We start from the raw sequence: 15,084 nt of genomic DNA on the forward strand, positions 1-15,084 counted from the left end.
AGTTCCTCCATCTAAATTCGCAATTAATCTAGAGACTAGATAGGAAAAGCAAATAAAGACCATTTACAGGGCAGCAAAAAGGGATGCCCCAAATATGGGTTTTCTGGCCCTGTTCCCAGGTTGTGACCATGAAGCCTTTGCTTGTCACGTTCCCTTGTTTCCCCAAATAAGGATGAGGGTGACTCTGCTCCAATTATAAGGCCTAAGTAGTTTAAAATTTAAGATGTTTTTGAGAATCCATACAACAGGAGGATAACTATAATATTACTACTACTACTATCATTTATTGAGCATAAGTCACTGTTTTAATGACTGAATCCTGAATTCTTAGAAGTCATTTAGTCCTCCTGATGCCCTTGGGTGATGAATTCAATTACTCCTCCACGTTTTAGGTGGGTGATCTGGGCAAAGAGAGGGAGCTGACTTGAACTCAATCACAGCTGTTAAAGGGGTGAAGCCAGGATTAGAAGCTCAGCAGGCTGACTTTAGGGCTCTTGACCTCATGATGTACTGAACAAAACAAAACAAATCAAAAACAACCTGACACAGGGATGAACTAGTCTCAGGGAAAGTTTTTTTGTTTTGTTTTTTGTTTTGTTTGTTTGTTTGTTTTACTGTCAGGCCTGTGGAGAAAGTCGGGGTGGCATATTTATGAAAGGAGGAAGTTTTGTGGGGGTCAAAAGAATTTAGGTGTCTTCAGCTTTGAAACCAGAGCAGGGGAGGTAAAGGGCTCATTAACAATTACAAGTGACCCTTGAACAACATGGATTTTAACTGTGTGGGTACACTTAAACTTGGATCTTTTTTTCACTGAATAATACTACAGTATTACAAGATTCAAGGTTGGGAATTCTCTGGCGATCCAGTGGTTAGGACTCTGCACTTTCACTGCTGAGGGCTGGGATCAATCCCTGGTCACGGAATTAGGATCCTGCAAGCTGTGTGGCCAAAAAAAAAAAAAAAAAAAAGAGATCCGAGGTTGGTTGAATTCACAGATACAGAACTGCGAATACAGGAGAAATGTGCACATAGAAGGCTGACTATAAGTTATACTTGGATTTTCAACTGCACAGAGGGTCAGTGTCCCTAACCTTGCTTGTACAAGGGTCAACTTTATAGCTTGCCCAATTATTTGTTATAATATTTTTTTTTACCATCTGAACAAAGGCAATGATTTATTGGTAATGGCAATGAATGAAATATTGAAAGTCTTATACACACTACTATATATAAAGTAAATAATCAATAAGGATCTACTGTATAGCACAGGGAACTCTACTCAATACTTTGTAATGGTCTATATGAGAAAATAATCTAAAAGAGTGTATATATATATATATATGTATAACTGATTCACTGTGCTGTATACCTGAAATTAACACAACATTGTAAATCAATTACATATTTTTTTAATTAAATTAAAAAAAAAAAGAAGGTCTCTGGCGAGAATCAAGCAATTATCCAAGAGCTGTAGATCTGATTGCAATATGGTCTTCCAGTGTCTTTTGTACCTTAGTGACTTTCTCCTTTTTTGCAAACTACTCATTTGAAATCATTCATGTTTGCTGCCTGGACTGGAGTTCCAATAAAAGTAAAATATGAAATTCTAGTTGTTTCTTCTTCACTTGATTGGACTAAATAAATATAGTTATGCTGTTAACATTCTGAAACTTAACATATGAAGTGGGACAATACCATCTTCTTTAATACCATCCTCTGAGAGTTCCAGAGCTGGAATTGGTTCACTTCTTTCTGCCTCTTCAAAATCCATAGATAGGGGTAAATTGATAGAAATTTTTACGTATTTCGGATGCTGACCATTATCTGGACCTTGAAATTTCATTGAATAAAGCTTAACAGGCTGATTGAAGACTACAGTAATAAGCAGCTGTCCATCCCAATCAGATTCCAAGAAGGTCATGTCTTTTCATAAACAGTTGTCAAATCCATGCTCCTCACTTTCATTAAGACATTCACAGCCAGATTTGTTAATAAAAAAGCATAAAATCCATATAGCCTTTTGGAATATCTGTGTCCTCATTGCTTCCAGGGCTGTTTTCTAAGTGCTGCTTGGTTTTTTCTTCTAGTCCCACAGCATCTGCTCCTTGATACTGATCAACTCTCACTTTGTTTCAAAAAAACAAAAAGGTAGGTATTGCTGACATATTGTTGGTGGCAGCTGTTCCCTGACACTGATGTACACCTACTTCCAAGGAAACTGCTTGTGGATACTTATTACACATAGAGCTGAATGCTGGGGCAATCCTTAAACACGGTCCACACCCTCGCATGGTGAATTTGACCATGGTGAGTCTGGAAATCCAGGTCACTCCTGACCCGTTTCACACCCACCACTCTCAGAGAGCCTGGCAGGGTGGCCACAACACCACTGGCTTCAAAACTGAAGGAGAAGAAGGCCCTGGAGAGGAAGGGGGGAGGCTCAGGAAGACCTAGGCCTGGACAAAGGAGGTGGTGACCCTGGCGTCTTCTCCAGGGTCCTCCAGTGCCGAGTCAGGCCAGAGAGCGGAGCAGCAGAGGGGGCGGGATGGGAGGGGGAGAGGAAAGATGAGGGAAGAGAAGGCCTATAATTTTATATGATGTAATCATAGATGCATTTATACAATATATAATGTAAGATACAACTAACAACACATTATACGTATGAGATATATAATACACATTATATTGATTATAATGTGTTATACATTTAAAATTATATATAGTTTTTTATATATATTTTATAACATTATAGTGTGTATATATATATGTATATATATAAACATACATATATATTAATTTTTGGAATAGGTTTTGGGATAGTTTTATTAGGCTATTATTCACCTACCACAAAATTCAGTAAAGTCCACAAATCCAAAAAGGGAGTAAATAAAATGGGGCTGATAGAAAACTCTCCTTCTTGGGGTGTCTGCAGATGGCCCATCTGATCAGGAATTTGATTACATGGGTTGATCAACATATGTAACAGAGGACAGGCTATTGAAATGTTTTCTTTCCCAGCTTCTAGCCTATAGGCTAGGTGAGAACGATCATTTTTATTTTTCAAAAGATAAAATTTTAGTTATCAATATTTCTCAATGCCAACTATAATAATTGCATCCAATTTGTTTATTAAATCATTTCAAATTTAGGGCAATATCTCTTTTAATTTTGTGGTTTTAACGTTTTTCTTATAAGCAAAATAAGACAGGATTTAAAAATTCCTGGGCTTGTTTTCTTTGACCACGTCTGACCACATCTGAGTCTGGTTTCTAAGTTCCTAATTGTTTCAGTCAGGTTCTCATTCTCCTTAAATTGTCGTTGAGCTGTTGAAGAGGGTTACAATTTCCTCCATATTTATTTGAAATTGAATGGTCAATTAAAATATACACTAACCCCTAAACTGACTGGACTTCTAAGAGATTTTTCAAAATGTATTTAAGGGAAAAGTAAAATAAATGATGCTTGAATGGTTAAAAGCTCTACAATTCTTTAAAAAGCCCATTTTAATTTAGGCTGAAACCCATGCAATGTGAAAAGTGCTACAAAGAACAGAGTGGGGGCAGTGAGGGTGCTTGTGTTCTTCATCCAAGGGAAGGTAGAAATAGTAAAAGCAGAGAGGTGAAGATTAGCGGAGACAAAGAAAGGGATGGTGGCTTCCGATCTGGCACCCTAGCATCTCCTTAGAATTAAATGGATGTGAGGCCCATGAGGGAAGCTTGGCCCCAGCCTCTGGGAAACCAGTCTCACAAAGTACCCTGCACCCAAGAGTAACAGACAATGAGGTGTCTGTCAGAGCCACCTTCCCTCCAAGGACTATGCACATCTGAACAAGGAGCATACAGGGTCCAAACACCATGGGGGGGAGCCCCTCAAATTCTATGCTGCACACAACTTCTTGGACCCTTCTGGGAACTGGGGGCGTGGGAGCAAAGACTCTTCATACTCACTGAGACTGAATCTTCCTCAACCCAAGTGAAAAGAGGACTGAGAGTCAGCTACAATTTAAGTTTTTTAGATTGAAGAATAAAGTATTGTGCCATACTTTTAAACATGAGAATTTTTGGCAGCAGAAACAAGCTGACAACTTACGTTAAAAGTTTTCTCTTTGATCTCTGCATTTTCTCACCTCTGGGAAATGTGTCAGACCCAAGCTGACATGGGTAAGGCAGGTACTTTGTTGCTGGAATAAGAAGAGATGATGGAGGCAAATCCACAGTGATGGAAACTCTCCCACTTATATTTAACATGGGCCTTCTGGGTTCCATGCTTTAAGAATGGAGGCACTGTGAAAAGACAAAGGACCCAGAACCCAGGGGTTGTTCAAAAATCACTTTACCTTGTCAGAGACAGCACCAGGGTACAGCTAAGAGAATGAGCTGGGTTCAATCTGAGCTTCACCACTACTGCTGTGTGATCTGAGGAATGTTACTTATCTTCTCTGTGTTTCAAGTCCATTATTTGTATATGGGCATAATCATGGAGTATCCTATAATATTATTGAGATGATTAAATGAGCTAATATATCCATAGCATTTAGAACATTGTCTTGCCCAGGATTAGGGCTCAGTGAATGTTAGTATCATCATCATCATCTTTATCATCATTATTATTACATGGGATTATGTCAGGTGACCAGGGTACTAATTTGACTTTATTCCTTTCCTTTTGCAAAACAAAAAGGACTAAATCAAATGGACTAATATCAGCTATTTCTAAACACATTTTCAGCAGCAGAAATAACTTTTCCTAGACATAAACTTCTAAAGAAGCTAAGCATATATGTATTCATTGATATTCTTTTGATTCTAGTTGCTTAAGTCAACAAGCAAAATAAATTTATGGGCTCAAATTACAAAATAACCTAGGAAGGTCCAGCTTCAAGCATAGCTGGATACAGAGGTACAAACAAAGATATCAAGATCAGTTTGTCTGCCTCCTCTCTCCTCTGCTTTCCCTCCTTCTACTCCATTCCCAGGATCCTTGCCTCCTCATCACAGGGTGACCACTGGAAGCTCTCAGAGTAACATCCTTTTAATGTCCAAACTAGTGAAGAAGAGTAAACATCTTTCCCCCAGAATTCCCTGTGAAGGTCCTGACGTTCACTTTGATTGGCTGGCCTAGACCTCATGTCCAAGCCTACAGCAATCATAATGGCCAGAGGAATGTGTTGCACTGATTGGTCACTGGAGTCACATGTCCCACCCCTGAGGCTGGAAAGAAGCCCTGACCCTGAGAACAGAGAAAAGGAAAAGGTTGTTCCCACTAGGCTTGCTCTGCACCCTACCTCCTTGACAGTCCCTTCTCGAAACCCCAAGTGCTCCTAGTTTGAAACTCCTTGTACGTGGGGATCTCTAGCATTCTGCACGTTTGCTAGGATGCAAATCCTATCGAAGCAGTTACTACGGTCAGGGGCCAGAGTAGTGCCCTTGGGGAGGTTCCATTGATTCTTTATCAAATCATAGCCTGCAGACAGCTACCAGCTCCAACGTCCCGTGTGGCATTGCTTTGTCTCTGTGTGCCCACATCAGTGCCGCCTACCACAGCCTTGTATCTAGTGGGGGCAGGAGAATCATCTGGGTTCAGTTCTACATCACATTATGAGTGATGCCTCCTCTTCTAGTTATTTACTGCAATGTAACCAACAACCTCAAAACATAGGGTCTTAAGACAATAATCATTTATTAGTGTCTCTCATGGTTCTGGGGTCAGCCAGGCTCCTCTGGGCACATCTGGCTCCCAGCTCTCGGTGGTTACAGTCAGAAAGCAACTAGAGCTAGAGTCATCTTGAAGTTTTCTATGTTCACATGCATGGCATTCCGTGACCTGGGAAGATGGAATAGCTGGGGCTGGAACAGCTGGGGCTCATTGGCCATCTCTCTTCTCTCTCAGTGGCCTCTCCACCTGGTACCTTCAGCACATGGCAGCCTCAGTGTTACTTCTGTTGCACTCCTTAGGTTGAGGCAATGACAAAGCCCACCCGATTTCAAGGGGTGTGAACACAGACCCTACCCCTTAGTGGGAGAGTGTCAAAGGATGCGTAGCCCTCTTAAACCATCATATCTCCTGGGGATGGCAGGGGGTCAACATAAAATCATGTTTTAGAGTTTATCCTTGGTCATGCTATTCTAATTCAGTCCTGCCCTTGGCAGAAATGAGGTGTGATTATCAGGACATACCAAGAAAAATGGCTTCTTAAACAACTGTGAGCCAAAAAAGAGGCTTAGACACCACATTAAGTGCAGCGGTCTGGACATATTGACCTATTTTGGATAGTTGGGATCCCTTCTAACCCTTGCAGAAATACTGCAATCTTCACCCTAGTGCAGTTTGAGCTTTTGCAATGGAATACAGCTAGAACCAAGAAAAACATTCTCTTTTTCACTTACTGATTAAAAGCAGTGAGCCACTCTTGAGAGACAGTGAATACAATTTGATGTTATTATGCAGAGTTTGACCATTGGGGGGAAAATACAATGTTATCTTTAAGGTAGGCTCTGGTTTTAATTGCAAATTTTAGAATGGGGCTTCACATCCAGGATAAGAAGGAAAATACACAAACTGCTGATTGAATCGATGCTCAACACTCTGCTCTCTGTGTCCTCCTCGTCCTTGGGGTGATTACTAAGCATGTAAGCAAAATCAGAAGTCAGGGAGAAAGTAAGAAAGGAATGCATATACATGAGCCTCCAGAGGAAACCATTTCAGGCTGGATTATGGAATCCTGATTCTCAGTGAATTGCAAGAGTGTTTAAGAAAAGATTGCACAGGTGAAAGTGTGAAGCTATTGTCAAAACATGCAAATGTTTTGTCTTCCTTTTAATTTCTGACACCAAGTCAGTCCTAACCCCTTTTATTGGATCTTAAATGTCTCAAAAATAGGGGGCTTCCCTGGTGGCACAGTGGTTGAGAGTCCGCCTGCCGATGCAGGGGATACGGGTTTGTGCCCCGCTCCGGGAAGATCCCACATGCCGCGAAGTGGCTGGGCCCATGAGCCATGGCCGCTGAGCTTGCGCGTTCAGAGCCTGTGCTCCGCAACGGGACAGGCCACAGCAGTGAGAGGCCCGCGTACCGCAAAAAAACAAAACAAAACAAATGTCTCAAAAATAAAGGAAGAACATAACTTCTCATTATAGAATTGACCTCTTACTGGGAGCTAAGTTCTCCTGAATAAAGAGGTCTAGATAAAATTATTAAACCAAAGCAAAGATGATCTCCAGCCTTCTGCTCCTTAATGTGCTAACATTCGGGTCTGCAAAATCCATTCTCTTCCTAGTGACTCTGGCAGTGCTAACTCTGGGATGCTATGGTCAACTCCTTTCTTCTCAAGGGCCAAGACTCTGTCCAGTTAACAGGCAAATGTTTATAAACCTGGCCATTCAATAGGTTTTCAATTTGCATTTTCTGAGCACCAACCACATGCCAGGGGCTGTTCTACATACTTGTTTTACAGAAATGAATAAGCCAGTCATAATTTTGATGTATGAAACTTACAGTTTGGTACCATGTCTTTCTAGAAGAGCAGCCGTGGGAGGGGGGAATTCTATACATTAATCATAACTACTGTAGAGCCAAGAGGGAGATGAAAAGAGAGTTTTCTAAGCTTTGTAGTTGAATGATGCTCCTCTTCTTTCCCCAGTCCTATACATATTCTCTAGGAAAAGTATGGAGAACCCCAGATGTGGCTGATATAATAGAAGATGTTTTCTGTAAGACTGAGCTATTAGTTAACTTTCTCCAAGATAGAAAATCACAAATATTGGTTCAAAGTGCATGCATATCATTCCCTATCAACACAAAATTTTGTTTTGGGGAACAGAGCTGGATTTATTAACTTGTGGCTAATGCTGAAGGGAAAAGACCATGATGCTGTTGCTGGTGAAAAAAAATCAATGGGCAGGTGGAGTATGGAACCCATTCAATCAACAAATATTTATTAAGTTCCCAGAGGTCCTAGGGTTATCATGGAAAACAAGACAGAGTGACTCCTCTTGTGAATTTTGTGTTCTGGCTGGGGATACAAATAGTAATGAGTGCAAAAAAAAAAAAAAAATCTATAATGATAGTGAAGATGATCCAGGACCTCGGAAAAAGAATGGAGGCAAAAATCAAGAAGATGAAAGAAATGTTTAATAAAGACATAGAAGAATGAAGAAAAAGGAAATAGAGATGAACAATACAATAACTGAAATGAAAAATACACTAAAAGGAATCAATAGCGGAATAACTGAGGCAGAAGAACGGATAAGTGACCTGGAAGACAGAATGGTGGAATTCACTGCTGCAGAACAGAATAAAGAAAAAAGCATGAAAAGAAATGAAGACAGCCTAAGAGACCTCTGGGACAACATTAAATGCAACAACATTCACATTATAGGGGTCCCAGAAGGAGAAGAGAGAGAGAAAGGACCCAAGAAAATACTTGAAGAGATTATAGTCTAAAACTTTCCTAACATGGGAAAGGAAATAACCACCCAAGTCCAAGAAGTACAGAGAGTCCATACAGGATAAACCAAAGGAGAAACATGCCAAGACACATAGTAATCAAATTGGCAAAAATTAAAGACAAAGGAAAATTATTAAAAGCAGCAAGGGGAAAACAACGAATAACATAAAAGGGAACTCCCATAAGGTTAACAGCTGATTTCTCAGCAGAAACTCTACAAGCCAGAAGGGAGTGGCATGACATACTTAAAGTGATGAAAGGGAAGAAACTACACCAAGATTACTCTACATGGCAAGGATATCATTCAGATTTGATGGAGGAATCAAAAGCTTTACAGACTAGCAAAAGCTGTGAGAATTCAGTACCACCAAACCAGCTCTACAACAAATGCTAAGGGAACTTCTCTAAGTGGGAAACACAAGAGAAGAAAAGGACCTACAAAAACAAACCCAAAACAATTAAGAAAATGTTCGTGGGAGCATACATATCAATAATTACCTTAAACGTAAATGGACTAAATGCTCCAACCAAAAGACACAGGCTTGCTGAATGGATACAAAAAGAAGACCCATATAAATGCTGTCTACAAGAGCCCCACTTCAGACCTGGGGACACATACAGACTGAAAGTAAGGGGATGGAAAAAGATATTCCATGCAAATGGAAATCAAAAGAAAGCTGGAGTAGCGATATTCATATCAGATAAAATAGACTTTAAAATATAGAATGTTACAAGAGACAAGGAAGAACACTACATAATTACGAAGGTATCAATCCAAAAAGAAGATTTAACAATTATAAATGTATATGCACCCAACATAGGAGCACCCCAATACATAAGGTAACTGCTAACAGTTATAAAAGAGAAAATTGACAGTAACACAATAATAGTGGGGAAATTTAACACCTCACCTACACCAATGGACACATACACCAAACAGAAAATTAATAAGGAAGCACAAGCTTTAAAAGACACAATAGATCAGATAGATTTAATTGATATTTACAGGACATTCCATCCAAAAACAGCAGATTACACTTTCTTCTGAAGTGTGCACAGAACATTCTTCAGGATAGATCACATACTGGATCACAAATCAAGCCTCAGTAAATGTAAGAAAATTGAAATCATATCAAACATCTTTTCTGACCACAATGCTATGAGATTAGAAATGAATACAGGGGAAAAAAACTTAAAAACCACAAACACATGGAAGCTAAACAATACGTTACTAAATAACCAAGAGATCACTGAAGACATCAAAGAGGAAACAAAAAAATACCTAGAGACAAATGACAATGAAAACACGACGATCCAAAACCTATGGGATGCAGCAAAAGCAGTTCTAAGAGGGAAGTTTATAGCTATAAAAGCCTACCTCAAGAAACAAGAAAAATCTCAAATAAACAATCTAACCTTGCACCTAAGAGAACTAGAGAAAGAAGAACAAACAAAACCCAAAGTTAGCAGAAGGAAAGAAATCATAAAATCAGAGCAGAAATAAATGAAATACAAACAAAGAGAACAATAGCAAAGATCAATAAAACTAAAAGCTGGTTCTTTGAGAAGATCAACAAAATTGATAAACCATTAGTCAGACTCATCAAGAAAAAGAGGGAGAGGACTCAAATCAATAAAATTAGAAATGAAAAAGGAGAAGTTACGACAGACACCACAGAAATAGAAAGCATCCTAAGAGACTACTACAAGCAACTCTAGGCCAATAAAATGGACAACCTGGAAGAAATGGACAAATTCTTAGAAAAGTATAAGCTTCCAAGACTGAACCAGGAAGAAATAGAAAATATGAACAGACCAATCACAAGTAATGAAATTGAAACTGTGATGAAAAATCTTCCAACAAACAAAAGTCCAGGACCAGATGGCTTCACAGGTGAATTCTATCAAACGTTTAGAGAAGAGCTAACACCCATCCTTCTCAAACTCTTCCAAAAAATTGCAGAGGAAGGAACACTCCCAAACTCATTCTATGAAGCCACCATCACCCTGATAGCCAAACCAGACAAAGATACTACAAAAAAAGAAAATTACAGACCAATATCACTGATGAATACAGATGCAAAAATCCTCAACAAAATACTAGCAAACAGAATCCAACAACACATTAAAAGGATCATACACCATGATCATGATCAAGTGAGATTTATCCCAGGGATGCAAGGAATCTTCAGTATATGCAAATCAATCAATGTGATGCACCATATTAACAAATTGAAACATAAAAACCATATGGTCATCTCAATAGGTGCAGAAAAAGCTTTTGACAAAATTCAACATCATTTATGCTAAAAACTATCCAGAAAGTGGGCATAGAGGGAACCTACCTCAAGATAATAAAGGCCATATACAACAAACCCACAGCAAACATCATTCTCAATGGTGAAAAACTGAAAGCATTTTCTCTAAGATCAGGAACAAGACAAGGATATCCACTCTCACCACTATTATTCAGCATAGTTATGGAAGTCCTAGCCATGACAATCAGAGAAGCAAAAGAAATAAAAGGAATACAAATTGGAAAAGAAGAAGTAAAATTGTCACTGTTTGCAGATGACATGATACTATACATAGAGAATCCTGAAGATGCCACCAGAAAACTACTAGAGCAAATCAATGAATTTGGTAAAGTTGCAGGATACAAAATTAACGCACAGAAATCTCTTGCATTCCTATATACTAATGATGAAAAATCTGAAAGAGAAATTAAGGAAACACTCCCATTTACCACTGTAACAAAAAGAATAAAATACCTCGGAATAAACCTACCTAGGGAGACAGAAGACCTGTATGCAGAAAACTATAAGATACTGATGAAAGAAATTAAAAATAACACCAACAGATGGAGAGATATACCATGTTTTTGGATTGGAAGAATCAATATTGTGAAAATGGCTATACTACCCAAAGCAATCTACAGATTCAATGCGATCCCTATCAAATTACCAATGGCATCTTAAATCTTGTATGGAGACAAAAAAGACCCCCAATAACCAAAGCAGTCTTGAGGGAAAAAAGTGGAGCTGGAGGAAACAGACTCCCTGACTTCAGACTATACTACAAAGCTACAGTATTCAAGATGATATGGTACTGGCACAAAAACAGAAATATAGGTCAATGGAACAAATAGAAAGCCCAGAGATAAAACCACATACCTATGGTCAACTAATCTATGACAAAGGAGGCAAGGATATACAATGGAGAAAAGACAGTCTCTTCAATAAGCAGTGTTGGGAAAACTGGACAGCTACATGTAAAAGAATGAAATTAGAACACTCTCTAACACCATACAGAAAAATAAACTCAAAATGGATTAGAGACCTAAATGTAAGACAGGACACTATAAAACTCTTAGAGGAAAACATAGGAAGAGCACTCTTTGACATAAATCACAACAAGATCTTTTTTGACCCACCTCCTAGAATAATGGAAATAAAAACAAAAATAAACAAATGGGACCTAATGAAGCTTAAAGGCTTTTGTACAGCAAAGGAAACCATAAACAAGATGAAAAGACAACCCTCAGAATGGGAGAAAATATTTGCAAACGAATCAACGGACAAGGGATTAATGTCAAAAATATATAAACAGCTCATGCGGTGCAATATTACAAAAACAAACAACCCAATCCAAAAATGGGCAGAAGACCTAAATAGACATTTCTCCAAAGAAGACATACAAATGGTCAAGAAGCACATGAAAAGCTGCTCAACATCTCTAATTATTAGAGAAATGCAAATCAAAACTACAATGAGGTGTCACCTCACACCAGTTAGAATGGGCATCATCAGAAAATCTACAAACAACAAATGCTGGAGTGGGTGTGAAGAAAAGGAACTCTCTTGCACTGTTGGTGGGAATGTAAATTGATACAGCCACTATGGAGGTTCCTTGAAAAACTAAAAATAGAATTACCATATGATCCAGCAATCCCACTACTGGGCATATACCCAGAGAAAACCATAATTCAAAAAGACACATGCACCCCAATGTGCATTGCAGCACTATTTACAATAGGTCATGGAAGCAACCTAAATGCCCACCAACAGATGAATGGATAAAGAAGATGTGGTACATATATACAATGGAATATTACTCAGACATAAAAAGGAATGAAATTGGGTCATTTGTAGAGATGTGGATGGATCTAGAGACTGTCATACAGAGTGAAGTAAGTCAGAAAAAGAAAGACAAATATCGTATATTAACGCATATATGTGGAACGTAGAAAAATGGTATAGATGAACCGGTTTGCAGGGCAGAAATTGAGACACAGAGGTAGAGAATAAACGTTCTCTAATGGACACAAAGGGGGGAAAGCAGCAGGGGGGTGGGGATGGTGGTGTGATGAATTGGGAGATTGGGATTGACGTGTATACACTGATGTGTATAAAATGGATGACTAATAAAAAATATAATTAAAATAAATTAAAAAATTAAAATAAATTATACAATTTCAGAATAAAGTGGAAGAGAATGACAGAGATAGGTCATGTTTTAGATAAATTAATCACAGGAGGGTTTTTAAGGAGTTGATATTTAAGCTGGCCCTGACCAATGAGCAGTAATGAGGCATGCAAGGCTCTATGGGAAGATGGTTCCAGGCAGAGAAGACAGCATGGGACTAAGCAAGAGATCCAGTGGGACAGGCCAAAACAGAGCGGTACAAGGAGCAGGGTGACTGGTCATAGTACTTACCTAGTTTGTGTTGAGCCACCTGATAGGGGAAAGAAATTTGGAAAGAATTTCTATTTGGAAGGAAATGATCTAGATATTTAAACAAGATTATGTACAGCTCAGAGGCAGAGCATTGAGGAAAAATTGATACCATGAAAGCTGGGTAAATTCTTCCTATATATGTAAAAATCAACCCTTGAGATGTAAGTAAAACTGAGCTGACTGATGAGGTCCAGCAGCTGCTGAGAAGAAATGTGAAGACCTTGAAGCAGGAAGGCTCTGACAAGTTTAACTTTGGAGTCCACCGGCTTTCAGAATTGAGGGTCAGGTGACCTTATTCTATGGGGTGAAGGTAGAAAGTGATTGCTTCCTTCTTTGCTTAAGCTGCCATCCTGGAAATGTACTAGAAGACTGGATTCTTTATAAGCTTTAGCCACAGCACATCAGAATAGAGTTAAATTTTTATAAAGAAGAAAAGGAAAATTACCAATCCAATGCTTTCTGTTCTGCGGTAGCCAGATGAGAATAACCCAAAGTCCTCAAGTGTCCATGGTCCCTCAGGGTCCCATGATAAGGAGAAATCCCAACATCATTTAAGTAATACCCCTACCTGCACCGTGATGCTGACTGTTCTCACTCTTGGCTCGTGAGGTCACTGCAGGGCTTTGTGATTCTGCAGGAGGAAACTGTTGAGTAGACTCAGATGATGGAGACTATGAATCCATAGTAAGTCTTGCTTGCTGCTCTCCGTGTTATGTGGAATGCTTTCAGATTTCTCTTCTCTTTTGGACGCTATGGCCAAAGGGTAGAGTTGACTCTTTTTCCAATGTGTTTTTTGCCATCTTCCCTTTCAGAAATATAATGTCTTATGCTTCCTCTCTGATATTCTAGTCTATTCTCCAAAACTGTGAACTTTTCTTTGAGCACGAATTGCTTTCTGCCTCTCAGGAATGGGGACTACTTCCCACTCTTTGCTCCTATCTCTGGCTGGTACATGGTCTGGCCCAGGGTCTTCTTCCTGTACTTCCACAGACCCCTGTTCTTCTTGGACATCCTGGAAGTGGAGAGGTTCCCTCTTGACCTTCCCATGGAGTAAGGCTTCCAGTAGCATCAGTACAAGGTCAACAAAAGACATACTAACCTTTGAAGCCATAGGCCTGCCTCTTATGATTGATTCCCTTTTATCTCTTGTGTTTCTCATAGTTCTTGTCTACTCAGTCTAGAGACAAAAGTCTGCCTGTTATTGGACTCAAGTAAAATTTACTTCAGCCCCACCTTGTGGTCCTTAGTCAAACTTAAAGGAAAGTTGTTTTGGCAGATATTAAACTGGCTCACCAAATCTGTTTCCCTTTCTTCCTGGTTACACAGCTAGACCACATTTCCCAGATTCCTCTACAGTTACTTGTGGCCATGTGTCTGAATTCTATCTAGTAGAATGTGGCCCATGAAGATTTCCCATGAGCTATCTTCCACTTTATTTTTTTCCCTATCTATCAGCTAGATGGAGAGGATTCTAAGAACTAAGATGGGGACTCATGAGATGAAGGAGTCTGGGTCTCACCAACCAGGAGAATCCAGTGGACTTTATATGAATTAGAAATATATTTTTGTATTTTGGGGCTACTGAAATTATAGGGGCTGTTTTTTATAGCAGCTAACATTACTTATCCTAAGTAATACAGTTGGTCACATCCCTTTCACAAGGTACTGTCCCACCCAGACACAATACATTCTCCTAAACTCCCCCCAGATCACCAGACCGTATTTTTGGGTCTTTGGCTCACTCCCAAGAGGCATGGAGTCTAATTAAGAACACATGTATAAGAAGCTGAGGCCCCTCTTTCCCACACCAGATCCCTGATAGCTAATATTTAGTGAGCACAGACTGTTAAGAAAAGCAGATTTAATATGAAGCTAATAAAGTTTAAGCTTGGGGCCTCTCACAT

General features: G+C 39.2%; 1 pseudogene; it reads right to left on the reverse strand.

Annotated features, from left to right (window-relative positions):
* Positions 1–1,426: 1,426 nt before the first annotated feature.
* The window catches only part of LOC137208033 (thioredoxin-like protein 1 pseudogene), a 43,503-nt pseudogene continuing 29,845 nt past the window's right edge, over positions 1,427–15,084 (reverse strand).

This window comes from Pseudorca crassidens, chromosome 15, assembly GCF_039906515.1.
Source record: "Pseudorca crassidens isolate mPseCra1 chromosome 15, mPseCra1.hap1, whole genome shotgun sequence".
NCBI classification, from domain to species: domain Eukaryota; kingdom Metazoa; phylum Chordata; class Mammalia; order Artiodactyla; family Delphinidae; genus Pseudorca; species Pseudorca crassidens.